The 21561-nt window shown below is 52.7% G+C and overlaps 40 non-coding genes and 1 pseudogene across 40 annotated transcripts; all 41 read right to left on the bottom strand.

The window, feature by feature from the left end:
- Window positions 1-137: 137 nt before the first annotated feature.
- On the bottom strand, window positions 138-326 carry LOC127140787 (U2 spliceosomal RNA). The gene has a single exon (XR_007811270.1). It is a non-coding gene; the product is annotated as a U2 spliceosomal RNA (small nuclear RNA).
- Window positions 327-506: 180 nt separating this feature from the next.
- LOC127140802 (U5 spliceosomal RNA) lies at window positions 507-618 on the bottom strand. The gene has a single exon (XR_007811285.1). It is a non-coding gene; the product is annotated as a U5 spliceosomal RNA (small nuclear RNA).
- Window positions 619-986: 368 nt separating this feature from the next.
- LOC127140772 (U1 spliceosomal RNA) lies at window positions 987-1148 on the bottom strand. Its single transcript, XR_007811255.1, has one exon. It is a non-coding gene; the product is annotated as a U1 spliceosomal RNA (small nuclear RNA).
- A 557-nt stretch (window positions 1149-1705) lies between these two features.
- Window positions 1706-1896, bottom strand: LOC127140784 (U2 spliceosomal RNA). Its single transcript, XR_007811267.1, has one exon. It is a non-coding gene; the product is annotated as a U2 spliceosomal RNA (small nuclear RNA).
- Window positions 1897-2073: 177 nt separating this feature from the next.
- LOC127140804 (U5 spliceosomal RNA) lies at window positions 2074-2184 on the bottom strand. Its single transcript, XR_007811287.1, has one exon. It is a non-coding gene; the product is annotated as a U5 spliceosomal RNA (small nuclear RNA).
- A 373-nt stretch (window positions 2185-2557) lies between these two features.
- LOC127140773 (U1 spliceosomal RNA) lies at window positions 2558-2718 on the bottom strand. Its single transcript, XR_007811256.1, has one exon. It is a non-coding gene; the product is annotated as a U1 spliceosomal RNA (small nuclear RNA).
- Window positions 2719-3271: 553 nt separating this feature from the next.
- On the bottom strand, window positions 3272-3459 carry LOC127140790 (U2 spliceosomal RNA). Its single transcript, XR_007811273.1, has one exon. It is a non-coding gene; the product is annotated as a U2 spliceosomal RNA (small nuclear RNA).
- A 177-nt stretch (window positions 3460-3636) lies between these two features.
- On the bottom strand, window positions 3637-3744 carry LOC127140805 (uncharacterized; annotated as a pseudogene).
- Window positions 3745-4111: 367 nt separating this feature from the next.
- Window positions 4112-4275, bottom strand: LOC127140769 (U1 spliceosomal RNA). The gene has a single exon (XR_007811252.1). It is a non-coding gene; the product is annotated as a U1 spliceosomal RNA (small nuclear RNA).
- A 555-nt stretch (window positions 4276-4830) lies between these two features.
- Window positions 4831-5021, bottom strand: LOC127140783 (U2 spliceosomal RNA). Its single transcript, XR_007811266.1, has one exon. It is a non-coding gene; the product is annotated as a U2 spliceosomal RNA (small nuclear RNA).
- A 181-nt stretch (window positions 5022-5202) lies between these two features.
- Window positions 5203-5314, bottom strand: LOC127140801 (U5 spliceosomal RNA). Its single transcript, XR_007811284.1, has one exon. It is a non-coding gene; the product is annotated as a U5 spliceosomal RNA (small nuclear RNA).
- A 362-nt stretch (window positions 5315-5676) lies between these two features.
- Window positions 5677-5840, bottom strand: LOC127140768 (U1 spliceosomal RNA). The gene has a single exon (XR_007811251.1). It is a non-coding gene; the product is annotated as a U1 spliceosomal RNA (small nuclear RNA).
- A 556-nt stretch (window positions 5841-6396) lies between these two features.
- LOC127140785 (U2 spliceosomal RNA) lies at window positions 6397-6586 on the bottom strand. Its single transcript, XR_007811268.1, has one exon. It is a non-coding gene; the product is annotated as a U2 spliceosomal RNA (small nuclear RNA).
- A 180-nt stretch (window positions 6587-6766) lies between these two features.
- LOC127140800 (U5 spliceosomal RNA) lies at window positions 6767-6878 on the bottom strand. The gene has a single exon (XR_007811283.1). It is a non-coding gene; the product is annotated as a U5 spliceosomal RNA (small nuclear RNA).
- Window positions 6879-7250: 372 nt separating this feature from the next.
- Window positions 7251-7414, bottom strand: LOC127140771 (U1 spliceosomal RNA). The gene has a single exon (XR_007811254.1). It is a non-coding gene; the product is annotated as a U1 spliceosomal RNA (small nuclear RNA).
- Window positions 7415-8102: 688 nt separating this feature from the next.
- On the bottom strand, window positions 8103-8293 carry LOC127140782 (U2 spliceosomal RNA). Its single transcript, XR_007811265.1, has one exon. It is a non-coding gene; the product is annotated as a U2 spliceosomal RNA (small nuclear RNA).
- A 180-nt stretch (window positions 8294-8473) lies between these two features.
- Window positions 8474-8587, bottom strand: LOC127140803 (U5 spliceosomal RNA). The gene has a single exon (XR_007811286.1). It is a non-coding gene; the product is annotated as a U5 spliceosomal RNA (small nuclear RNA).
- Window positions 8588-8957: 370 nt separating this feature from the next.
- LOC127140774 (U1 spliceosomal RNA) lies at window positions 8958-9120 on the bottom strand. The gene has a single exon (XR_007811257.1). It is a non-coding gene; the product is annotated as a U1 spliceosomal RNA (small nuclear RNA).
- Window positions 9121-9680: 560 nt separating this feature from the next.
- Window positions 9681-9872, bottom strand: LOC127140786 (U2 spliceosomal RNA). The gene has a single exon (XR_007811269.1). It is a non-coding gene; the product is annotated as a U2 spliceosomal RNA (small nuclear RNA).
- Window positions 9873-10054: 182 nt separating this feature from the next.
- Window positions 10055-10166, bottom strand: LOC127140798 (U5 spliceosomal RNA). The gene has a single exon (XR_007811281.1). It is a non-coding gene; the product is annotated as a U5 spliceosomal RNA (small nuclear RNA).
- Window positions 10167-10542: 376 nt separating this feature from the next.
- Window positions 10543-10706, bottom strand: LOC127140767 (U1 spliceosomal RNA). Its single transcript, XR_007811250.1, has one exon. It is a non-coding gene; the product is annotated as a U1 spliceosomal RNA (small nuclear RNA).
- A 561-nt stretch (window positions 10707-11267) lies between these two features.
- Window positions 11268-11458, bottom strand: LOC127140781 (U2 spliceosomal RNA). The gene has a single exon (XR_007811264.1). It is a non-coding gene; the product is annotated as a U2 spliceosomal RNA (small nuclear RNA).
- A 181-nt stretch (window positions 11459-11639) lies between these two features.
- Window positions 11640-11751, bottom strand: LOC127140797 (U5 spliceosomal RNA). The gene has a single exon (XR_007811280.1). It is a non-coding gene; the product is annotated as a U5 spliceosomal RNA (small nuclear RNA).
- Window positions 11752-12125: 374 nt separating this feature from the next.
- On the bottom strand, window positions 12126-12289 carry LOC127140806 (U1 spliceosomal RNA). The gene has a single exon (XR_007811288.1). It is a non-coding gene; the product is annotated as a U1 spliceosomal RNA (small nuclear RNA).
- Window positions 12290-12850: 561 nt separating this feature from the next.
- On the bottom strand, window positions 12851-13041 carry LOC127140780 (U2 spliceosomal RNA). The gene has a single exon (XR_007811263.1). It is a non-coding gene; the product is annotated as a U2 spliceosomal RNA (small nuclear RNA).
- A 181-nt stretch (window positions 13042-13222) lies between these two features.
- On the bottom strand, window positions 13223-13334 carry LOC127140796 (U5 spliceosomal RNA). Its single transcript, XR_007811279.1, has one exon. It is a non-coding gene; the product is annotated as a U5 spliceosomal RNA (small nuclear RNA).
- Window positions 13335-13709: 375 nt separating this feature from the next.
- LOC127140799 (U1 spliceosomal RNA) lies at window positions 13710-13873 on the bottom strand. The gene has a single exon (XR_007811282.1). It is a non-coding gene; the product is annotated as a U1 spliceosomal RNA (small nuclear RNA).
- Window positions 13874-14435: 562 nt separating this feature from the next.
- Window positions 14436-14626, bottom strand: LOC127140779 (U2 spliceosomal RNA). The gene has a single exon (XR_007811262.1). It is a non-coding gene; the product is annotated as a U2 spliceosomal RNA (small nuclear RNA).
- Window positions 14627-14807: 181 nt separating this feature from the next.
- On the bottom strand, window positions 14808-14919 carry LOC127140795 (U5 spliceosomal RNA). The gene has a single exon (XR_007811278.1). It is a non-coding gene; the product is annotated as a U5 spliceosomal RNA (small nuclear RNA).
- A 370-nt stretch (window positions 14920-15289) lies between these two features.
- Window positions 15290-15453, bottom strand: LOC127140788 (U1 spliceosomal RNA). Its single transcript, XR_007811271.1, has one exon. It is a non-coding gene; the product is annotated as a U1 spliceosomal RNA (small nuclear RNA).
- A 562-nt stretch (window positions 15454-16015) lies between these two features.
- LOC127140778 (U2 spliceosomal RNA) lies at window positions 16016-16206 on the bottom strand. Its single transcript, XR_007811261.1, has one exon. It is a non-coding gene; the product is annotated as a U2 spliceosomal RNA (small nuclear RNA).
- Window positions 16207-16387: 181 nt separating this feature from the next.
- Window positions 16388-16499, bottom strand: LOC127140794 (U5 spliceosomal RNA). Its single transcript, XR_007811277.1, has one exon. It is a non-coding gene; the product is annotated as a U5 spliceosomal RNA (small nuclear RNA).
- A 374-nt stretch (window positions 16500-16873) lies between these two features.
- Window positions 16874-17037, bottom strand: LOC127140777 (U1 spliceosomal RNA). The gene has a single exon (XR_007811260.1). It is a non-coding gene; the product is annotated as a U1 spliceosomal RNA (small nuclear RNA).
- Window positions 17038-17599: 562 nt separating this feature from the next.
- LOC127140776 (U2 spliceosomal RNA) lies at window positions 17600-17790 on the bottom strand. Its single transcript, XR_007811259.1, has one exon. It is a non-coding gene; the product is annotated as a U2 spliceosomal RNA (small nuclear RNA).
- Window positions 17791-17971: 181 nt separating this feature from the next.
- Window positions 17972-18083, bottom strand: LOC127140793 (U5 spliceosomal RNA). Its single transcript, XR_007811276.1, has one exon. It is a non-coding gene; the product is annotated as a U5 spliceosomal RNA (small nuclear RNA).
- A 365-nt stretch (window positions 18084-18448) lies between these two features.
- On the bottom strand, window positions 18449-18612 carry LOC127140766 (U1 spliceosomal RNA). Its single transcript, XR_007811249.1, has one exon. It is a non-coding gene; the product is annotated as a U1 spliceosomal RNA (small nuclear RNA).
- Window positions 18613-19173: 561 nt separating this feature from the next.
- On the bottom strand, window positions 19174-19363 carry LOC127140789 (U2 spliceosomal RNA). Its single transcript, XR_007811272.1, has one exon. It is a non-coding gene; the product is annotated as a U2 spliceosomal RNA (small nuclear RNA).
- Window positions 19364-19543: 180 nt separating this feature from the next.
- LOC127140792 (U5 spliceosomal RNA) lies at window positions 19544-19655 on the bottom strand. The gene has a single exon (XR_007811275.1). It is a non-coding gene; the product is annotated as a U5 spliceosomal RNA (small nuclear RNA).
- Window positions 19656-20022: 367 nt separating this feature from the next.
- LOC127140770 (U1 spliceosomal RNA) lies at window positions 20023-20186 on the bottom strand. Its single transcript, XR_007811253.1, has one exon. It is a non-coding gene; the product is annotated as a U1 spliceosomal RNA (small nuclear RNA).
- Window positions 20187-20745: 559 nt separating this feature from the next.
- Window positions 20746-20936, bottom strand: LOC127140775 (U2 spliceosomal RNA). Its single transcript, XR_007811258.1, has one exon. It is a non-coding gene; the product is annotated as a U2 spliceosomal RNA (small nuclear RNA).
- Window positions 20937-21116: 180 nt separating this feature from the next.
- LOC127140791 (U5 spliceosomal RNA) lies at window positions 21117-21228 on the bottom strand. The gene has a single exon (XR_007811274.1). It is a non-coding gene; the product is annotated as a U5 spliceosomal RNA (small nuclear RNA).
- Between the last annotated feature and the right edge of the window lie 333 nt (window positions 21229-21561).

The following is a 21561-nucleotide window of genomic DNA, read 5'->3' as shown; positions in this document are numbered from 1 at the left end:
CACTAAGCGTACGACTCAGTAACCGCATCAGGGCTTTGAGCAACTTGTACCCTATCGATAAAGGAATGTGAGAAAAGCAAGGGACTCCCCTGGAAAAAACACCCCCCAAACTCTATAGTTACATTGCACGTTTCCAGAGAATGTGCACCGTACCTGGAGGTAATGCAATACCGGGTCGATGCGTGGAGTGGAAGGAGCAAGCCCCCGTTCCGGCTCCCTGATCCAAAAATCAATTTAATATATGGTCCCGGTAGGGGACGTATCAGATATTAAACTGATAAGAACAGATACTACACTTGATCTTAGCCAAAAGGCCGAGAAGCGATGAGTCCAAAGCGTTTCGTGTTCCGTCCAAGCTCTTGGCACGATCCTCTCTTGTCACGGTGCCCTGTTTTCAAGCCAGCCTAACAATGGCTGCTGCTTAGCACCCCACCCAGTCTCCCCACTTTGCACCCCTGGTTCTTAGCGGAGACAGCCGTTTGACTTTTCACACACTCAAAGGGCTCAGCCTTACGGCCAAACCTACCAAAAATAGCTTAAACTCGTTGGCGTTCCTCTCCACGGAAGTCTTTAGTAAAAGGCGAAAGACTTGTGCGTTATGAAGAGAAACCAGAGTCAGTACGGCCTTCGCCTTGAGGGCAGCCGAGAACCCCAGTCGTCCCAGCCACCACCGTCACGGTAGGCCTCTCTTGCGCTGCCGCGTTCCAAATCCCAGATCGCACCCGTCAGCTACCCTGCCCCGTACTGTCACATGCGCTATCCAATGGGGTTTGCGGAGGGTTAGGCTTAGGCGGAAAGCCCGCCTTTGGGGGCGGGCGGGGGCTGGGGCATGTGTGCTTGTAACATACAGAAACGCCACCAATCGTCACGGCCCGACAACAGCACCGACTCTGCAGTCGTAAAACTGGCATAGTTGGCAGCACGCTTTCACGCTTACGAGTAAAAGAAGCTACCGGGACACCTTGTTTTCCTTTGACGTAGCGGTCAGGGGAGAGCGCGAACGCAGTCCCCACTACCAGAAATTATGCAGTCGAGACTCCCACATTTGGGGAATTCGCAGGGGTCAGCGCAACCGGAGTGCAATGGCTGAGCCTCGCCCTGGGTGAACCACCTTCTTGATCATGGTATCTCCCCTGCCAGGTAAGTATGAGTTGGAGTTGTCAGAGACGGTGGGGTCGGTTCCAGACACAGCACCCTGGCTGATGGTGGCCACACTGCACAATGCCAGAGTTCGGCGACATCAGCATTAGCTGACCCTCATCTGAGGCTTGTCCCCGAGGCGTTGCAAGCACTATACTGCAGTTTGACAAAGTTGCGCGGTGCACAAACTTTGCTGGTTTTATTGACTTTTCTCACCGGTCGGAGCTCGGCCCAGACAAACTGGAATGTGCCTGTTTTTTTCAAAAAACAGTAATGCATAAGCCGTGTATGCTCCCGTCTCTAAAGGTCTGTTGGACACGTTATCCCTTATATAGAGAACTGCTTACTTTACCTTCTTTTCCAGCTGCAAAAGAGAGACGGTACACCCTGATCAACCTCCGGGGAAGGGAAAAATCAAGAGTGCACCACTAAGCGTACGACTCAGTAACCGCATCAGGGCTTTGAGCAACTTGTACCCTATCGATAAAGGAATGTGAGAAAAGCAAGGGACTCCCCTGGAAAAAACACCCCCACAAAACTCTATAGTTACATTGCACGTTTCCAGAGAATGTGCACCGTACCTGGAGGTAATGCAATACCGGGTCGATGCGTGGAGTGGAAGGAGCAAGCCCCCGTTCCGGCTCCCTGATCCAAAAATCAATTTAATATATGGTCCCCGGGTAGGGGACGTATCAGATATTAAACTGATAAGAACAGATACTACACTTGATCTTAGCCAAAAGGCCGAGAAGCGATGAGTCCAAAGCGTTTCGTGTTCCGTCCAAGCTCTTGGCACGATCCTCTCTTGTCACGGTGCCCTGTTTTCAAGCCAGCCTAACAATGGCTGCTGCTTAGCACCCCACCCAGTCTCCCACTTTGCCCCTGGTTCTTAGCGGAGACAGCCGTTTGACTTTTCACACACTCAAAGGGCTCAGCCTTACGGCCAAACCTACCAAAAATAGCTTAAACTCGTTGGCGTTCCTCTCCCGGAAGTCTTTAGTAAAAGGCGAAAGACTTGTGCGTTATGAAGAGAAACCAGAGTCAGTACGGCCTTCGCCTTGAGGGCAGCCGAGAACCCCAGTCGTCCCAGCCACCACCGTCACGGTAGGCCTCTCTTTGCGCCTGCCGCGTTCCAAATCCCAGATCGCACCCGTCAGCTACCCTGCCCCGTACTGTCACATGCTATCCAATGGGGTTTGCGGAGGGTTAGGCTTAGGCGGAAAGCCCCGCCTTGGGGGGCGGGGGCGGGGGCTGGGGCATGTGTGCTTGTAACATACAGAAACGCCCACCAATCGTCACGGCCCGACAACAGCACCGACTCTGCAGTCGTAAAACTGGCATAGTTGGCAGCACGCTTTCACGCTTACGAGTAAAAGAAGCTACCCGGGACACCTTGTTTTCCTTTGACGTAGCGGTCAGGGGAGAGCGCGAACGCAGTCCCCACTACCAGAAATTATGCAGTCGAGACTCCCACATTGGGGAATTCGCAGGGGTCAGCGCAACCGGAGTGCAATGGCTGAGCCTCGCCCTGGGTGAACCACCTTCTTGATCATGGTATCTCCCCTGCCAGGTAAGTATGAGTTGGAGTTGTCAGAGACGGTGGGGTCGGTTCCAGACACAGCACCCTGGCTGATGGTGGCCACACTGCACAATGCCAGAGTTCGGCGACATCAGCATTAGCTGACCCTCATCTGAGGCTTGCCGAGGCGTTGCAAGCACTATACTGCAGTTTGACAAAGTTGCGCGGTGCACAAACTTTGCTGGTTTTATTGACTTTTCTCACCGGTCGGAGCTCGGCCCAGACAAACTGGAATGTGCCTTTTTTTCAAAAAACAGTAATGCATAAGCCGTGTATGCTCCCGTCTCTAAAGGTCTGTTGGACACGTTATCCCCTTATATAGAGAGAACTGCTTACTTACCTTCTTTTCCAGCTGCAAAAGAGAGACGGTACACCCTGATCAACCTCCGGGAAGGGAAAAATCAAGAGTGCACCACTAAGCGTACGACTCAGTAACCGCATCAGGGCTTTGAGCAACTTGTACCCTATCGATAAAGGAATGTGAGAAAAGCAAGGGACTCCCCTGGAAAAAACACCCCCACAAAACTCTATAGTTACATTGCACGTTTCCAGAGAATGTGCACCGTACCTGGAGGTAATGCAATACCGGGTCGATGCGTGGAGTGGAAGGAGCAAGCCCCCGTTCCGGCTCCCTGATCCAAAAATCAATTTAATATATGGTCCCGGGTAGGGGACGTATCAGATATTAAACTGATAAGAACATACTACACTTGATCTTAGCCAAAAGGCCGAGAAGCGATGAGTCCAAAGCGTTTCGTGTTCCGTCCAAGCTCTTGGCACGATCCTTCTCACGGTGCCCTGTTTTCAAGCCAGCCTAACAATGGCTGCTGCTTAGCACCCCCACCCAGTCTCCCCACTTTGCACCCCTGGTTCTTAGCGGAGACAGCCGTTTGACTTTTCACACACTCAAAGGGCTCAGCCTTACGGCCAAACCTACCAAAAATAGCTTAAACTCGTTGGTTCCTCTCCACGGAAGTCTTTAGTAAAAGGCGAAAGACTTGTGCGTTATAGAGAAACCAGAGTCAGTACGGCCTTCGCCTTGAGGGCAGCGAGAACCCAGTCGTCCCAGCCACCACCGTCACGGTAGGCCTCTCTTTGCGCCTGCCGCGTTCCAAATCCCAGATCGCACCCGTCAGCTACCCTGCCCCGTACTGTCACATGCGCTATCCAATGGGGTTTGCGGAGGGTTAGGCTTAGGCGGAAAGCCCCGCCTTTGGGGGGGGGGCGGGGCTGGGCATGTGTGCTTGTAACATACAGAAACCCACCAATCGTCACGGCCCGACAACAGCACCGACTCTGCAGTCGTAAAACTGGCATAGTTGGCAGCACGCTTTCACGCTTACGAGTAAAAGAAGCTACCCGGGACACCTTGTTTTCCTTTGACGTAGCGGTCAGGGGAGAGCGCGAACGCAGTCCCCCACTACCAGAAATTATGCAGTCGAGACTCCCACATTTGGGGAATTCGCAGGGGTCAGCGCAACCGGAGTGCAATGGCTGAGCCTCGCCCTGGGTGAACCACCTTCTTGATCATGGTATCTCCCCTGCCAGGTAAGTATGAGTTGGAGTTGTCAGAGACGGTGGGGTCGGTTCCAGACACAGCACCCTGGCTGATGGTGGCCACACTGCACAATGCCAGAGTTCGGCGACATCAGCATTAGCTGACCCTCATCTGAGGCTTGTCCCGAGGCGTTGCAAGCACTATACTGCAGTTTGACAAAGTTGCGCGGTGCACAAACTTTGCTGGTTTATTGACTTTTCTCACCGGTCGGAGCTCGGCCCAGACAAACTGGAATGTGCCTGTTTTTTTCAAAAAACAGTAATGCATAAGCCGTGTATGCTCCCGTCTCTAAAGGTCTGTTGGACACGTTATCCCCTTATATAGAGAGAACTGCTTACTTTACCTTCTTTTCCAGCTGCAAAAGAGAGACGGTACACCCTGATCAACCTCCGGGGAAGGGAAAAATCAAGAGTGCACCACTAAGTACGACTCAGTAACCGCATCAGGGCTTTGAGCAACTTGTACCCTATCGATAAAGGAATGTGAGAAAAGCAAGGGACTCCCTGGAAAAAACACCCCCACAAAACTCTATAGTTACATTGCACGTTTCCAGAGAATGTGCACCGTACCTGGAGGTAATGCAATACCGGGTCGATGCGTGGAGTGGAAGGAGCAAGCCCCCGTTCCGGCTCCCTGATCCAAAAATCAATTTAATATATGGTCCCCGGGTAGGGGACGTATCAGATATTAAACTGATAAGAACAGATACTACACTTGATCTTAGCCAAAAGGCCGAGAAGCGATGAGTCCAAAGCGTTTCGTGTTCCGTCCAAGCTCTTGGCACGATCCTCTCTTGTCACGGTGCCCTGTTTTCAAGCCAGCCTAACAATGGCTGCTGCTTAGCACCCCCACCCAGTCTCCCCACTTTGCACCCCTGGTTCTTAGCGGAGACAGCCGTTTGACTTTTCACACACTCAAAGGGCTCAGCCTTACGGCCAAACCTACCAAAAATAGCTTAAACTCGTTGGCGTTCCTCTCCACGGAAGTCTTTAGTAAAAGGCGAAAGACTTGTGCGTTATGAAGAGAAACCAGAGTCAGTACGGCCTTCGCCTTGAGGGCAGCCGAGAACCCCAGTCGTCCCAGCCACCACCGTCACGGTAGGCCTCTCTTTGCGCCTGCCGCGTTCCAAATCCCAGATCCCGTCAGCTACCCTGCCCCGTACTGTCACATGCGCTATCCAATGGGGTTTGCGGAGGGTTAGGCTTAGGCGGAAAGCCCCGCCTTTGGGGGCGGGGGGGGGCATGTGTGCTTGTAACATACAGAAACGCCCACCAATCGTCACGGCCCGACAACAGCACCGACTCTGCAGTCGTAAAACTGGCATAGTTGGCAGCACGCTTTCACGCTTACGAGTAAAAGAAGCTACCCGGGACACCTTGTTTTCCTTTGACGTAGCGGTCAGGGGAGAGCGCGAACGCAGTCCCCCACTACCAGAAATTATGCAGTCGAGACTCCCACATTTGGGGAATTCGCAGGGGTCAGCGCAACCGGAGTGCAATGGCTGAGCCTCGCCCTGGGTGAACCACCTTCTTGATCATGGTATCTCCCCTGCCAGGTAAGTATGAGTTGGAGTTGTCAGAGACGGTGGGGTCGGTTCCAGACACAGCACCCTGGCTGATGGTGGCCACACTGCACAATGCCAGAGTTCGGCGACATCAGCATTAGCTGACCCTCATCTGAGGCTTGTCCCGAGGCGTTGCAAGCACTATACTGCAGTTTGACAAAGTTGCGCGGTGCACAAACTTTGCTGGTTTTATTGACTTTTCTCACCGGTCGGAGCTCGGCCCAGACAAACTGGAATGTGCCTGTTTTTTTTCAAAAAACAGTAATGCATAAGCCGTGTATGCTCCCGTCTCTAAAGGTCTGTTGGACACGTTATCCCTTATATAGAGAGAACTGCTTACTTTACCTTCTTTTCCAGCTGCAAAAGAGAGACGGTACCCTGATCAACCTCCGGGGAAGGGAAAAATCAAGAGTGCACCACTAAGCGTACGACTCAGTAACCGCATCAGGGCTTTGAGCAACTTGTACCCTATCGATAAAGGAATGTGAGAAAAGCAAGGGACTCCCCTGGAAAAAACACCCACAAAAACTCTATAGTTACATTGCACGTTTCCAGAGAATGTGCACCGTACCTGGAGGTAATGCAATACCGGGTCGATGCGTGGAGTGGAAGGAGCAAGCCCCCGTTCCGGCTCCCTGATCCAAAAATCAATTTAATATATGGTCCCCGGTAGGGGACGTATCAGATATTAAACTGATAAGAACAGATACTACACTTGATCTTAGCCAAAAGGCCGAGAAGCGATGAGTCCAAAGCGTTTCGTGTTCCGTCCAAGCTCTTGGCACGATCCTCTCTTGTCACGGTGCCCTGTTTTCAAGCCAGCCTAACAATGGCTGCTGCTTAGCACCCCACCCAGTCTCCCCACTTTGCACCCCTGGTTCTTAGCGGAGACAGCCGTTTGACTTTTCACACACTCAAAGGGCTCAGCCTTACGGCCAAACCTACCAAAAATAGCTTAAACTCGTTGGCGTTCCTCTCCACGGAAGTCTTTAGTAAAAGGCGAAAGACTTGTGCGTTATGAAGAGAAACCAGAGTCAGTACGGCCTTCGCCTTGAGGGCAGCCGAGAACCCCAGTCGTCCCAGCCACCACCGTCACGGTAGGCCTCTCTTTGCGCCTGCCGCGTTCCAAATCCCAGATCGCACCCGTCAGCTACCCTGCCCCGTACTGTCACATGCGCTATCCAATGGGGTTTGCGGAGGGTTAGGCTTAGGCGGAAAGCCCCGCCTTTGGGGGGCGGGCGGGGGCTGGGGCATGTGTGCTTGTAACATACAGAAACGCCCACCAATCGTCACGGCCCGACAACAGCACCGACTCTGCAGTCGTAAAACTGGCATAGTTGGCAGCACGCTTTCACGCTTACGAGTAAAAGAAGCTACCCGGGACACCTTGTTTTCCTTTGACGTAGCGGTCAGGGAGAGCGCGAACGCAGTCCCCCACTACCAGAAATTATGCAGTCGAGACTCCCACATTTGGGGAATTCGCAGGGGTCAGCGCAACCGGAGTGCAATGGCTGAGCCTCGCCCTGGGTGAACCACCTTCTTGATCATGGTATCTCCCCTGCCAGGTAAGTATGAGTTGGAGTTGTCAGAGACGGTGGGGTCGGTTCCAGACACAGCACCCTGGCTGATGGTGGCCACACTGCACAATGCCAGAGTTCGGCGACCTTCTTGATCATGGTATCTCCCCTGCCAGGTAAGTATGAGTTGGAGTTGTCAGAGACGGTGGGGTCGGTTCCAGACACAGCACCCTGGCTGATGGTGGCCACACTGCACAATGCCAGAGTTCGGCGACATCAGCATTAGCTGACCCTCATCTGAGGCTTGTCCCGAGGCGTTGCAAGCACTATACTGCAGTTTGACAAAGTTGCGCGGTGCACAAACTTTGCTGGTTTTATTGACTTTTCTCACCGGTCGGAGCTCGGCCCAGACAAACTGGAATGTGCCTGTTTTTTTTCAAAAAACAGTAATGCATAAGCCGTGTATGCTCCCGTCTCTAAAGGTCTGTTGGACACGTTATCCCCTTATATAGAGAGAACTGCTTACTTTACCTTCTTTTCCAGCTGCAAAAGAGAGACGGTACACCCTGATCAACCTCCGGGGAAGGGAAAAATCAAGAGTGCACCACTAAGCGTACGACTCAGTAACCGCATCAGGGCTTTGAGCAACTTGTACCCTATCGATAAAGGAATGTGAGAAAAGCAAGGGACTCCCCTGGAAAAAACACCCCCACAAAACTCTATAGTTACATTGCACGTTTCCAGAGAATGTGCACCGTACCTGGAGGTAATGCAATACCGGGTCGATGCGTGGAGTGGAAGGAGCAAGCCCCCGTTCCGGCTCCCTGATCCAAAAATCAATTTAATATATGGTCCCCGGGTAGGGGACGTATCAGATATTAAACTGATAAGAACAGATACTACACTTGATCTTAGCCAAAAGGCCGAGAAGCGATGAGTCCAAAGCGTTTCGTGTTCCGTCCAAGCTCTTGGCACGATCCTCTCTTGTCACGGTGCCCTGTTTTCAAGCCAGCCTAACAATGGCTGCTGCTTAGCACCCCCACCCAGTCTCCCCACTTTGCACCCCTGGTTCTTAGCGGAGACAGCCGTTTGACTTTTCACACACTCAAAGGGCTCAGCCTTACGGCCCAAACCTACCAAAAATAGCTTAAACTCGTTGGCGTTCCTCTCCACGGAAGTCTTTAGTAAAAGGCGAAAGACTTGTGCGTTATGAAGAGAAACCAGAGTCAGTACGGCCTTCGCCTTGAGGGCAAGCCGAGAACCCCAGTCGTCCCAGCCACCACCGTCACGGTAGGCCTCTCTTTGCGCCTGCCGCGTTCCAAATCCCAGATCGCACCCGTCAGCTACCCTGCCCCGTACTGTCACATGCGCTATCCAATGGGGTTTGCGGAGGGTTAGCTAGGCGGAAAGCCCCGCCTTTGGGGGCGGGGGCGGGCGGGGCATGTGTGCTTGTAACATACAGAAACGCCCACCAATCGTCACGGCCCGACAACAGCACCGACTCTGCAGTCGTAAAACTGGCATAGTTGGCAGCACGCTTTCACGCTTACGAGTAAAAGAAGCTACCCGGGACACCTTGTTTTCCTTTGACGTAGCGGTCAGGGGAGAGCGCGAACGCAGTCCCCCACTACCAGAAATTATGCAGTCGAGACTCCCACATTTGGGGAATTCGCAGGGGTCAGCGCAACCGGAGTGCAATGGCTGAGCCTCGCCCTGGGTGAACCACCTTCTTGATCATGGTATCTCCCTGCCAGGTAAGTATGAGTTGGAGTTGTCAGAGACGGTGGGGTCGGTTCCAGACACAGCACCCTGGCTGATGGTGGCCACACTGCACAATGCCAGAGTTCGGCGACATCAGCATTAGCTGACCCTCATCTGAGGCTTGTCCCGAGGCGTTGCAAGCACTATACTGCAGTTGACAAAGTTGCGCGGTGCACAAACTTTGCTGGTTTTATTGACTTTTCTCACCGGTCGGAGCTCGGCCCAGACAAACTGGAATGTGCCTGTTTTTTTTCAAAAAACAGTAATGCATAAGCCGTGTATGCTCCCGTCTCTAAAGGTCTGTTGGACACGTTATCCCCTTATATAGAGAGAACTGCTTACTTTACCTTCTTTTCCAGCTGCAAAAGAGAGACGGTACACCCTGATCAACCTCCGGGGAAGGGAAAAATCAAGAGTGCACCACTAAGCGTACGACTCAGTAACCGCATCAGGGCTTTGAGCAACTTGTACCCTATCGATAAAGGAATGTGAGAAAAGCAAGGGACTCCCCTGGAAAAAACACCCCCCACAAAACTCTATAGTTACATTGCACGTTTCCAGAGAATGTGCACCGTACCTGGAGGTAATGCAATACCGGGTCGATGCGTGGAGTGGAAGGAGCAAGCCCCCGTTCCGGCTCCCTGATCCAAAAAATCAATTTAATATATGGTCCCCGGGTAGGGGACGTATCAGATATTAAACTGATAAGAACAGATACTACACTTGATCTTAGCCAAAAGGCCGAGAAGCGATGAGTCCAAAGCGTTTCGTGTTCCGTCCAAGCTCTTGGCACGATCCTCTCTTGTCACGGTGCCCTGTTTTCAAGCCAGCCTAACAATGGCTGCTGCTTAGCACCCCCACCCAGTCTCCCCACTTTGCACCCCTGGTTTCTTAGCGGAGACAGCCGTTTGACTTTTCACACACTCAAAGGGCTCAGCCTTACGGCCAAACCTACCAAAAATAGCTTAAACTCGTTGGCGTTCCTCTCCACGGAAGTCTTTAGTAAAAGGCGAAAGACTTGTGCGTTATGAAGAGAAACCAGAGTCAGTACGGCCTTCGCCTTGAGGGCAGCCGAGAACCCCAGTCGTCCCAGCCACCACCGTCACGGTAGGCCTCTCTTTGCGCCTGCCGCGTTCCAAATCCCAGATCGCACCCGTCAGCTACCCTGCCCCGTACTGTCACATGCGCTATCCAATGGGGTTTGCGGAGGGTTAGGCTTTAGGCGGAAAGCCCCGCCTTTGGGGGGCGGGGGCGGGGGCTGGGGCATGTGTGCTTGTAACATACAGAAACGCCCACCAATCGTCACGGCCCGACAACAGCACCGACTCTGCAGTCGTAAAACTGGCATAGTTGGCAGCACGCTTTCACGCTTACGAGTAAAAGAAGCTACCCGGGACACCTTGTTTTCCTTTGACGTAGCGGTCAGGGGAGAGCGCGAACGCAGTCCCCCACTACCAGAAATTATGCAGTCGAGACTCCCACATTTGGGGAATTCGCAGGGGTCAGCGCAACCGGAGTGCAATGGCTGAGCCTCGCCCTGGGTGAACCACCTTCTTGATCATGGTATCTCCCCTGCCAGGTAAGTATGAGTTGGAGTTGTCAGAGACGGTGGGGTCGGTTCCAGACACAGCACCCTGGCTGATGGTGGCCACACTGCACAATGCCAGAGTTCGGCGACATCAGCATTAGCTGACCCTCATCTGAGGCTTGTCCCCGAGGCGTTGCAAGCACTATACTGCAGTTTGACAAAGTTGCGCGGTGCACAAACTTTGCTGGTTTTATTGACTTTTCTCACCGGTCGGAGCTCGGCCCAGACAAACTGGAATGTGCCTGTTTTTTTTCAAAAAACAGTAATGCATAAGCCGTGTATGCTCCCGTCTCTAAAGGTCTGTTGGACACGTTATCCCCTTATATAGAGAGAACTGCTTACTTTACCTTCTTTTCCAGCTGCAAAAGAGAGACGGTACACCCTGATCAACCTCCGGGGAAGGGAAAAATCAAGAGTGCACCACTAAGCGTACGACTCAGTAACCGCATCAGGGCTTTGAGCAACTTGTACCCTATCGATAAAGGAATGTGAGAAAAGCAAGGGACTCCCCTGGAAAAAACACCCCCACAAAACTCTATAGTTACATTGCACGTTTCCAGAGAATGTGCACCGTACCTGGAGGTAATGCAATACCGGGTCGATGCGTGGAGTGGAAGGAGCAAGCCCCCGTTCCGGCTCCCTGATCCAAAAATCAATTTAATATATGGTCCCCGGGTAGGGGACGTATCAGATATTAAACTGATAAGAACAGATACTACACTTGATCTTAGCCAAAAGGCCGAGAAGCGATGAGTCCAAAGCGTTTCGTGTTCCGTCCAAGCTCTTGGCACGATCCTCTCTTGTCACGGTGCCCTGTTTTCAAGCCAGCCTAACAATGGCTGCTGCTTAGCACCCCCACCCAGTCTCCCCACTTTGCACCCCTGGTTCTTAGCGGAGACAGCCGTTTGACTTTTCACACACTCAAAGGGCTCAGCCTTACGGCCAAACCTACCAAAAATAGCTTAAACTCGTTGGCGTTCCTCTCCACGGAAGTCTTTAGTAAAAGGCGAAAGACTTGTGCGTTATGAAGAGAAACCAGAGTCAGTACGGCCTTCGCCTTGAGGGCAGCCGAGAACCCCAGTCGTCCCAGCCACCACCGTCACGGTAGGCCTCTCTTTGCGCCTGCCGCGTTCCAAATCCCAGATCGCACCCGTCAGCTACCCTGCCCCGTACTGTCACATGCGCTATCCAATGGGGTTTGCGGAGGGTTAGGCTTAGGCGGAAAGCCCCGCCTTTGGGGGGCGGGGGCGGGGCTGGGGCATGTGTGCTTGTAACATACAGAAACGCCCACCAATCGTCACGGCCCGACAACAGCACCGACTCTGCAGTCGTAAAACTGGCATAGTTGGCAGCACGCTTTCACGCTTACGAGTAAAAGAAGCTACCCGGGACACCTTGTTTTCCTTTGACGTAGCGGTCAGGGGAGAGCGCGAACGCAGTCCCCCACTACCAGAAATTATGCAGTCGAGACTCCCACATTTGGGGAATTCGCAGGGGTCAGCGCAACCGGAGTGCAATGGCTGAGCCTCGCCCTGGGTGAACCACCTTCTTGATCATGGTATCTCCCCTGCCAGGTAAGTATGAGTTGGAGTTGTCAGAGACGGTGGGGTCGGTTCCAGACACAGCACCCTGGCTGATGGTGGCCACACTGCACAATGCCAGAGTTCGGCGACATCAGCATTAGCTGACCCTCATCTGAGGCTTGTCCCGAGGCGTTGCAAGCACTATACTGCAGTTTGACAAAGTTGCGCGGTGCACAAACTTTGCTGGTTTTATTGACTTTTCTCACCGGTCGGAGCTCGGCCCAGACAAACTGGAATGTGCCTGTTTTTTTTCAAAAAACAGTAATGCATAAGCCGTGTATGCTCCCGTCTCTAAAGGTCTGTTGGACACGTTATCCCCTTATATAGAGAGAACTGCTTACTTTACCTTCTTTTCCAGCTGCAAAAGAGAGACGGTACACCCTGATCAACCTCCGGGGAAGGGAAAAATCAAGAGTGCACCACTAAGCGTACGACTCAGTAACCGCATCAGGGCTTTGAGCAACTTGTACCCTATCGATAAAGGAATGTGAGAAAAGCAAGGGACTCCCCTGGAAAAAACACCCCCCACAAAACTCTATAGTTACATTGCACGTTTCCAGAGAATGTGCACCGTACCTGGAGGTAATGCAATACCGGGTCGATGCGTGGAGTGGAAGGAGCAAGCCCCCGTTCCGGCTCCCTGATCCAAAAATCAATTTAATATATGGTCCCCGGGTAGGGGACGTATCAGATATTAAACTGATAAGAACAGATACTACACTTGATCTTAGCCAAAAGGCCGAGAAGCGATGAGTCCAAAGCGTTTCGTGTTCCGTCCAAGCTCTTGGCACGATCCTCTCTTGTCACGGTGCCCTGTTTTCAAGCCAGCCTAACAATGGCTGCTGCTTAGCACCCCCACCCAGTCTCCCCACTTTGCACCCCTGGTTCTTAGCGGAGACAGCCGTTTGACTTTTCACACACTCAAAGGGCTCAGCCTTACGGCCAAACCTACCAAAAATAGCTTAAACTCGTTGGCGTTCCTCTCCACGGAAGTCTTTAGTAAAAGGCGAAAGACTTGTGCGTTATGAAGAGAAACCAGAGTCAGTACGGCCTTCGCCTTGAGGGCAGCCGAGAACCCCAGTCGTCCCAGCCACCACCGTCACGGTAGGCCTCTCTTTGCGCCTGCCGCGTTCCAAATCCCAGATCGCACCCGTCAGCTACCCTGCCCCGTACTGTCACATGCGCTATCCAATGGGGTTTGCGGAGGGTTAGGCTTAGGCGGAAAGCCCCGCCTTTGGGGGGCGGGGGCGGGGGCTGGGGCATGTGTGCTTGTAACATACAGAAACGCCCACCAATCGTCACGGCCCGACAACAGCACCGACTCTGCAGTCGTAAAACTGGCATAGTTGGCAGCACGCTTTCACGCTTACGAGTAAAAGAAGCTACCCGGGACACCTTGTTTTCCTTTGACGTAGCGGTCAGGGGAGAGCGCGAACGCAGTCCCCCACTACCAGAAATTATGCAGTCGAGACTCCCACATTTGGGGAATTCGCAGGGGTCAGCGCAACCGGAGTGCAATGGCTGAGCCTCGCCCTGGGTGAACCACCTTCTTGATCATGGTATCTCCCCTGCCAGGTAAGTATGAGTTGGAGTTGTCAGAGACGGTGGGGTCGGTTCCAGACACAGCACCCTGGCTGATGGTGGCCACACTGCACAATGCCAGAGTTCGGCGACATCAGCATTAGCTGACCCTCATCTGAGGCTTGTCCCCGAGGCGTTGCAAGCACTATACTGCAGTTTGACAAAGTTGCGCGGTGCACAAACTTTGCTGGTTTTATTGACTTTTCTCACCGGTCGGAGCTCGGCCCAGACAAACTGGAATGTGCCTGTTTTTTTTCAAAAAACAGTAATGCATAAGCCGTGTATGCTCCCGTCTCTAAAGGTCTGTTGGACACGTTATCCCCTTATATAGAGAGAACTGCTTACTTTACCTTCTTTTCCAGCTGCAAAAGAGAGACGGTACACCCTGATCAACCTCCGGGGAAGGGAAAAATCAAGAGTGCACCACTAAGCGTACGACTCAGTAACCGCATCAGGGCTTTGAGCAACTTGTACCCTATCGATAAAGGAATGTGAGAAAAGCAAGGGACTCCCCTGGAAAAAACACCCCCCACAAAACTCTATAGTTACATTGCACGTTTCCAGAGAATGTGCACCGTACCTGGAGGTAATGCAATACCGGGTCGATGCGTGGAGTGGAAGGAGCAAGCCCCCGTTCCGGCTCCCTGATCCAAAAATCAATTTAATATATGGTCCCCGGGTAGGGGACGTATCAGATATTAAACTGATAAGAACAGATACTACACTTGATCTTAGCCAAAAGGCCGAGAAGCGATGAGTCCAAAGCGTTTCGTGTTCCGTCCAAGCTCTTGGCACGATCCTCTCTTGTCACGGTGCCCTGTTTTCAAGCCAGCCTAACAATGGCTGCTGCTTAGCACCCCCACCCAGTCTCCCCACTTTGCACCCCTGGTTCTTAGCGGAGACAGCCGTTTGACTTTTCACACACTCAAAGGGCTCAGCCTTACGGCCAAACCTACCAAAAATAGCTTAAACTCGTTGGCGTTCCTCTCCACGGAAGTCTTTAGTAAAAGGCGAAAGACTTGTGCGTTATGAAGAGAAACCAGAGTCAGTACGGCCTTCGCCTTGAGGGCAGCCGAGAACCCCAGTCGTCCCAGCCACCACCGTCACGGTAGGCCTCTCTTTGCGCCTGCCGCGTTCCAAATCCCAGATCGCACCCGTCAGCTACCCTGCCCCGTACTGTCACATGCGCTATCCAATGGGGTTTGCGGAGGGTTAGGCTTAGGCGGAAAGCCCCGCCTTTGGGGGGCGGGGGCTGGGGGCATGTGTGCTTGTAACATACAGAAACGCCCACCAATCGTCACGGCCCGACAACAGCACCGACTCTGCAGTCGTAAAACTGGCATAGTTGGCAGCACGCTTTCACGCTTACGAGTAAAAGAAGCTACCCGGGACACCTTGTTTTCCTTTGACGTAGCGGTCAGGGGAGAGCGCGAACGCAGTCCCCCACTACCAGAAATTATGCAGTCGAGACTCCCACATTTGGGGAATTCGCAGGGGTCAGCGCAACCGGAGTGCAATGGCTGAGCCTCGCCCTGGGTGAACCACCTTCTTGATCATGGTATCTCCCCTGCCAGGTAAGTATGAGTTGGAGTTGTCAGAGACGGTGGGGTCGGTTCCAGACACAGCACCCTGGCTGATGGTGGCCACACTGCACAATGCCAGAGTTCGGCGACATCAGCATTAGCTGACCCTCATCTGAGGCTTGTCCCCGAGGCGTTGCAAGCACTATACTGCAGTTTGACAAAGTTGCGCGGTGCACAAACTTTGCTGGTTTTATTGACTTTTCTCACCGGTCGGAGCTCGGCCCAGACAAACTGGAATGTGCCTGTTTTTTTTCAAAAAACAGTAATGCATAAGCCGTGTATGCTCCCGTCTCTAAAGGTCTGTTGGACACGTTATCCCCTTATATAGAGAGAACTGCTTACTTTACCTTCTTTTCCAGCTGCAAAAGAGAGACGGTACACCCTGATCAACCTCCGGGGAAGGGAAAAATCAAGAGTGCACCACTAAGCGTACGACTCAGTAACCGCATCAGGGCTTTGAGCAACTTGTACCCTATCGATAAAGGAATGTGAGAAAAGCAAGGGACTCCCCTGGAAAAAACACCCCCCACAAAACTCTATAGTTACATTGCACGTTTCCAGAGAATGTGCACCGTACCTGGAGGTAATGCAATACCGGGTCGATGCGTGGAGTGGAAGGAGCAAGCCCCCGTTCCGGCTCCCTGATCCAAAAATCAATTTAATATATGGTCCCCGGGTAGGGGACGTATCAGATATTAAACTGATAAGAACAGATACTACACTTGATCTTAGCCAAAAGGCCGAGAAGCGATGAGTCCAAAGCGTTTCGTGTTCCGTCCAAGCTCTTGGCACGATCCTCTCTTGTCACGGTGCCCTGTTTTCAAGCCAGCCTAACAATGGCTGCTGCTTAGCACCCCCACCCAGTCTCCCCACTTTGCACCCCTGGTTCTTAGCGGAGACAGCCGTTTGACTTTTCACACACTCAAAGGGCTCAGCCTTACGGCCAAACCTACCAAAAATAGCTTAAACTCGTTGGCGTTCCTCTCCACGGAAGTCTTTAGTAAAAGGCGAAAGACTTGTGCGTTATGAAGAGAAACCAGAGTCAGTACGGCCTTCGCCTTGAGGGCAGCCGAGAACCCCAGTCGTCCCAGCCACCACCGTCACGGTAGGCCTCTCTTTGCGCCTGCCGCGTTCCAAATCCCAGATCGCACCCGTCAGCTACCCTGCCCCGTACTGTCACATGCGCTATCCAATGGGGTTTGCGGAGGGTTAGGCTTAGGCGGAAAGCCCCGCCTTTGGGGGCGGGGGCGGGGGCTGGGGCATGTGTGCTTGTAACATACAGAAACGCCCACCAATCGTCACGGCCCGACAACAGCACCGACTCTGCAGTCGTAAAACTGGCATAGTTGGCAGCACGCTTTCACGCTTACGAGTAAAAGAAGCTACCCGGGACACCTTGTTTTCCTTTGACGTAGCGGTCAGGGGAGAGCGCGAACGCAGTCCCCCACTACCAGAAATTATGCAGTCGAGACTCCCACATTTGGGGAATTCGCAGGGGTCAGCGCAACCGGAGTGCAATGGCTGAGCCTCGCCCTGGGTGAACCACCTTCTTGATCATGGTATCTCCCCTGCCAGGTAAGTATGAGTTGGAGTTGTCAGAGACGGTGGGGTCGGTTCCAGACACAGCACCCTGGCTGATGGTGGCCACACTGCACAATGCCAGAGTTCGGCGACATCAGCATTAGCTGACCCTCATCTGAGGCTTGTCCCCGAGGCGTTGCAAGCACTATACTGCAGTTTGACAAAGTTGCGCGGTGCACAAACTTTGCTGGTTTTATTGACTTTTCTCACCGGTCGGAGCTCGGCCCAGACAAACTGGAATGTGCCTGTTTTTTTTCAAAAAACAGTAATGCATAAGCCGTGTATGCTCCCGTCTCTAAAGGTCTGTTGGACACGTTATCCCCTTATATAGAGAGAACTGCTTACTTTACCTTCTTTTCCAGCTGCAAAAGAGAGACGGTACACCCTGATCAACCTCCGGGGAAGGGAAAAATCAAGAGTGCACCACTAAGCGTACGACTCAGTAACCGCATCAGGGCTTTGAGCAACTTGTACCCTATCGATAAAGGAATGTGAGAAAAGCAAGGGACTCCCCTGGAAAAAACACCCCCCACAAAACTCTATAGTTACATTGCACGTTTCCAGAGAATGTGCACCGTACCTGGAGGTAATGCAATACCGGGTCGATGCGTGGAGTGGAAGGAGCAAGCCCCCGTTCCGGCTCCCTGATCCAAAAATCAATTTAATATATGGTCCCCGGGTAGGGGACGTATCAGATATTAAACTGATAAGAACAGATACTACACTTGATCTTAGCCAAAAGGCCGAGAAGCGATGAGTCCAAAGCGTTTCGTGTTCCGTCCAAGCTCTTGGCACGATCCTCTCTTGTCACGGTGCCCTGTTTTCAAGCCAGCCTAACAATGGCTGCTGCTTAGCACCCCCACCCAGTCTCCCCACTTTGCACCCCTGGTTCTTAGCGGAGACAGCCGTTTGACTTTTCACACACTCAAAGGGCTCAGCCTTACGGCCAAACCTACCAAAAATAGCTTAAACTCGTTGGCGTTCCTCTCCACGGAAGTCTTTAGTAAAAGGCGAAAGACTTGTGCGTTATGAAGAGAAACCAGAGTCAGTACGGCCTTCGCCTTGAGGGCAGCCGAGAACCCCAGTCGTCCCAGCCACCACCGTCACGGTAGGCCTCTCTTTGCGCCTGCCGCGTTCAAATCCCAGATCGCACCCGTCAGCTACCCTGCCCCGTACTGTCACATGCGCTATCCAATGGGGTTTGCGGAGGGTTAGGCTTAGGCGGAAAGCCCGCCTTTGGGGGGCGGGGCGGGGCATGTGTGCTTGTAACATACAGAAACGCCCACCAATCGTCACGGCCCGACAACAGCACCGACTCTGCAGTCGTAAAACTGGCACAGTTGGCAGCACGCTTTCACGCTTACGAGTAAAAGAAGCTACCCGGGACACCTTGTTTTCCTTTGACGTAGCGGTCAGGGGAGAGCGCGAACGCAGTCCCCCACTACCAGAAATTATGCAGTCGAGACTCCCACATTTGGGGAATTCGCAGGGGTCAGCGCAACCGGAGTGCAATGGCTGAGCCTCGCCCTGGGTGAACCACCTTCTTGATCATGGTATCTCCCCTGCCAGGTAAGTATGAGTTGGAGTTGTCAGAGACGGTGGGGTCGGTTCCAGACACAGCACCCTGGCTGATGGTGGCCACACTGCACAATGCCAGAGTTCGGCGACATCAGCATTAGCTGACCCTCATCTGAGGCTTGTCCCGAGGCGTTGCAAGCACTATACTGCAGTTTGACAAAGTTGCGCGGTGCACAAACTTTGCTGGTTTTATTGACTTTTCTCACGGTCGGAGCTCGGCCCAGACAAACTGGAATGTGCCTGTTTTTTTTCAAAAAACAGTAATGCATAAGCCGTGTATGCTCCCGTCTCTAAAGGTCTGTTGGACACGTTATCCCTTATATAGAGAGAACTGCTTACTTTACCTTCTTTTCCAGCTGCAAAAGAGAGACGGTACACCCTGATCAACCTCCGGGGAAGGGAAAAATCAAGAGTGCACCACTAAGCGTACGACTCAGTAACCGCATCAGGGCTTTGAGCAACTTGTACCCTATCGATAAAGGAATGTGAGAAAAGCAAGGGACTCCCCTGGAAAAAACACCCCCCCACAAAACTCTATAGTTACATTGCACGTTTCCAGAGAAATGTGCACCGTACCTGGAGGTAATGCAATACCGGGTCGATGCGTGGAGGGAAGGAGCAAGCCCCCGTTCCGGCTCCCTGATCCAAAAATCAATTTAATATATGGTCCCCGGTAGGGGACGTATCAGATATTAAACTGATAAGAACAGATACTAACACTTGATCTTAGCCAAAAGGCCGAGAAGCGATGAGTCCAAAGCGTTTCGTGTTCCGTCCAAGCTCTTGGCACGATCCTCTCTGTCACGGTGCCCTGTTTTCAAGCCAGCCTAACAATGGCTGCTGCTTAGCACCCCCACCCAGTCTCCCCACTTTGCACCCCTGGTTCTTAGCGGAGACAGCCGTTTGACTTTTCACACACTCAAAGGGCTCAGCCTTACGGCCAAACCTACCAAAAATAGCTTAAACTCGTTGGCGTTCCTCTCCACGGAAGTCTTTAGTAAAAGGCGAAAGACTTGTGCGTTATGAAGAGAAACCAGAGTCAGTACGGCCTTCGCCTTGAGGGCAGCCGAGAACCCCAGTCGTCCCAGCCACCACCGTCACGGTAGGCCTCTCTTTGCGCCTGCCGCGTTCCAAATCCCAGATCGCACCCGTCAGCTACCCTGCCCCGTACTGTCACATGCGCTATCCAATGGGGTTTGCGGAGGGTTAGGCTTAGGCGGAAAGCCCCGCCTTTGGGGGGCGGGGGCGGGGCATGTGTGCTTGTAACATACAGAAACGCCCACCAATCGTCACGGCCCGACAACAGCACCGACTCTGCAGTCGTAAAACTGGCATAGTTGGCAGCACGCTTTCACGCTTACGAGTAAAAGAAGCTACCCGGGACACCTTGTTTTCCTTTGACGTAGCGGTCAGGGAGAGCGCGAACGCAGTCCCCCACTACCAGAAATTATGCAGTCGAGACTCCCACATTTGGGGAATTCGCAGGGGTCAGCGCAACCGGAGTGCAATGGCTGAGCCTCGCCCTGGGTGAACCACCTTCTTGATCATGGTATCTCCCCTGCCAGGTAAGTATGAGTTGGAGTTGTCAGAGACGGTGGGGTCGGTTCCAGACACAGCACCCTGGCTGATGGTGGCCACACTGCACAATGCCAGAGTTCGGCGACATCAGCATTAGCTGACCCTCATCTGAGGCTTGTCCCGAGGCGTTGCAAGCACTATACTGCAGTTTGACAAAGTTGCGCGGTGCACAAACTTTGCTGGTTTTATTGACTTTTCTCACCGTCGGAGCTCGGCCCAGACAAACTGGAATGTGCCTGTTTTTTTTCAAAAAACAGTAATGCATAAGCCGTGTATGCTCCCGTCTCTAAAGGTCTGTTGGACACGTTATCCCCTTATATAGAGAGAACTGCTTACTTTACCTTCTTTTCCAGCTGCAAAAGAGAGACGGTACACCCTGATCAACCTCCGGGGAAGGGAAAAATCAAGAGTGCACCACTAAGCGTACGACTCAGTAACCGCATCAGGGCTTTGAGCAACTTGTACCCTATCGATAAAGGAATGTGAGAAAAGCAAGGGACTCCCCTGGAAAAAAACCCCCCACAAAACTCTATAGTTACATTGCACGTTTCCAGAGAATGTGCACCGTACCTGGAGGTAATGCAATACCGGGTCGATGCGTGGAGTGGAAGGAGCAAGCCCCCGTTCCGGCTCCCTGATCCAAAAATCAATTTAATATATGGTCCCCGGGTAGGGGACGTATCAGATATTAAACTGATAAGAACAGATACTACACTTGATCTTAGCCAAAAGGCCGAGAAGCGATGAGTCCAAAGCGTTTCGTGTTCCGTCCAAGCTCTTGGCACGATCCTCTCTTGTCACGGTGCCCTGTTTTCAAGCCAGCCTAACAATGGCTGCTGCTTAGCACCCCACCCAGTCTCCCCACTTTGCACCCCTGGTTCTTAGCGGAGACAGCCGTTTGACTTTTCACACACTCAAAGGGCTCAGCCTTACGGCCAAACCTACCAAAAATAGCTTAAACTCGTTGGCGTTCCTCTCCACGGAAGTCTTTAGTAAAAGGCGAAAGACTTGTGCGTTATGAAGAGAAACCAGAGTCAGTACGGCCTTCGCCTTGAGGGCAGCCGAGAACCCCAGTCGTCCCAGCCACCACCGTCACGGTAGGCCTCTCTTTGCGCCTGCCGCGTTCCAAATCCCAGATCGCACCCGTCAGCTACCCTGCCCCGTACTGTCACATGCGCTATCCAATGGGGTTTGCGGAGGGTTAGGCTTAGGCGGAAAGCCCCGCCTTTGGGGGGCGGGGGCGGGGGCTGGGGCATGTGTGCTTGTAACATACAGAAACGCCCACCAATCGTCACGGCCCGACAACAGCACCGACTCTGCAGTCGTAAAACTGGCATAGTTGGCAGCACGCTTTCACGCTTACGAGTAAA

The sequence above is a fragment of the Lates calcarifer genome, unplaced genomic scaffold, assembly GCF_001640805.2.
Source record: "Lates calcarifer isolate ASB-BC8 unplaced genomic scaffold, TLL_Latcal_v3 _unitig_4953_quiver_2322, whole genome shotgun sequence".
Classification (NCBI taxonomy): Eukaryota; Metazoa; Chordata; class Actinopteri; family Centropomidae; genus Lates; species Lates calcarifer.
This window is presented reverse-complemented; position numbering and strand designations above follow the sequence as displayed.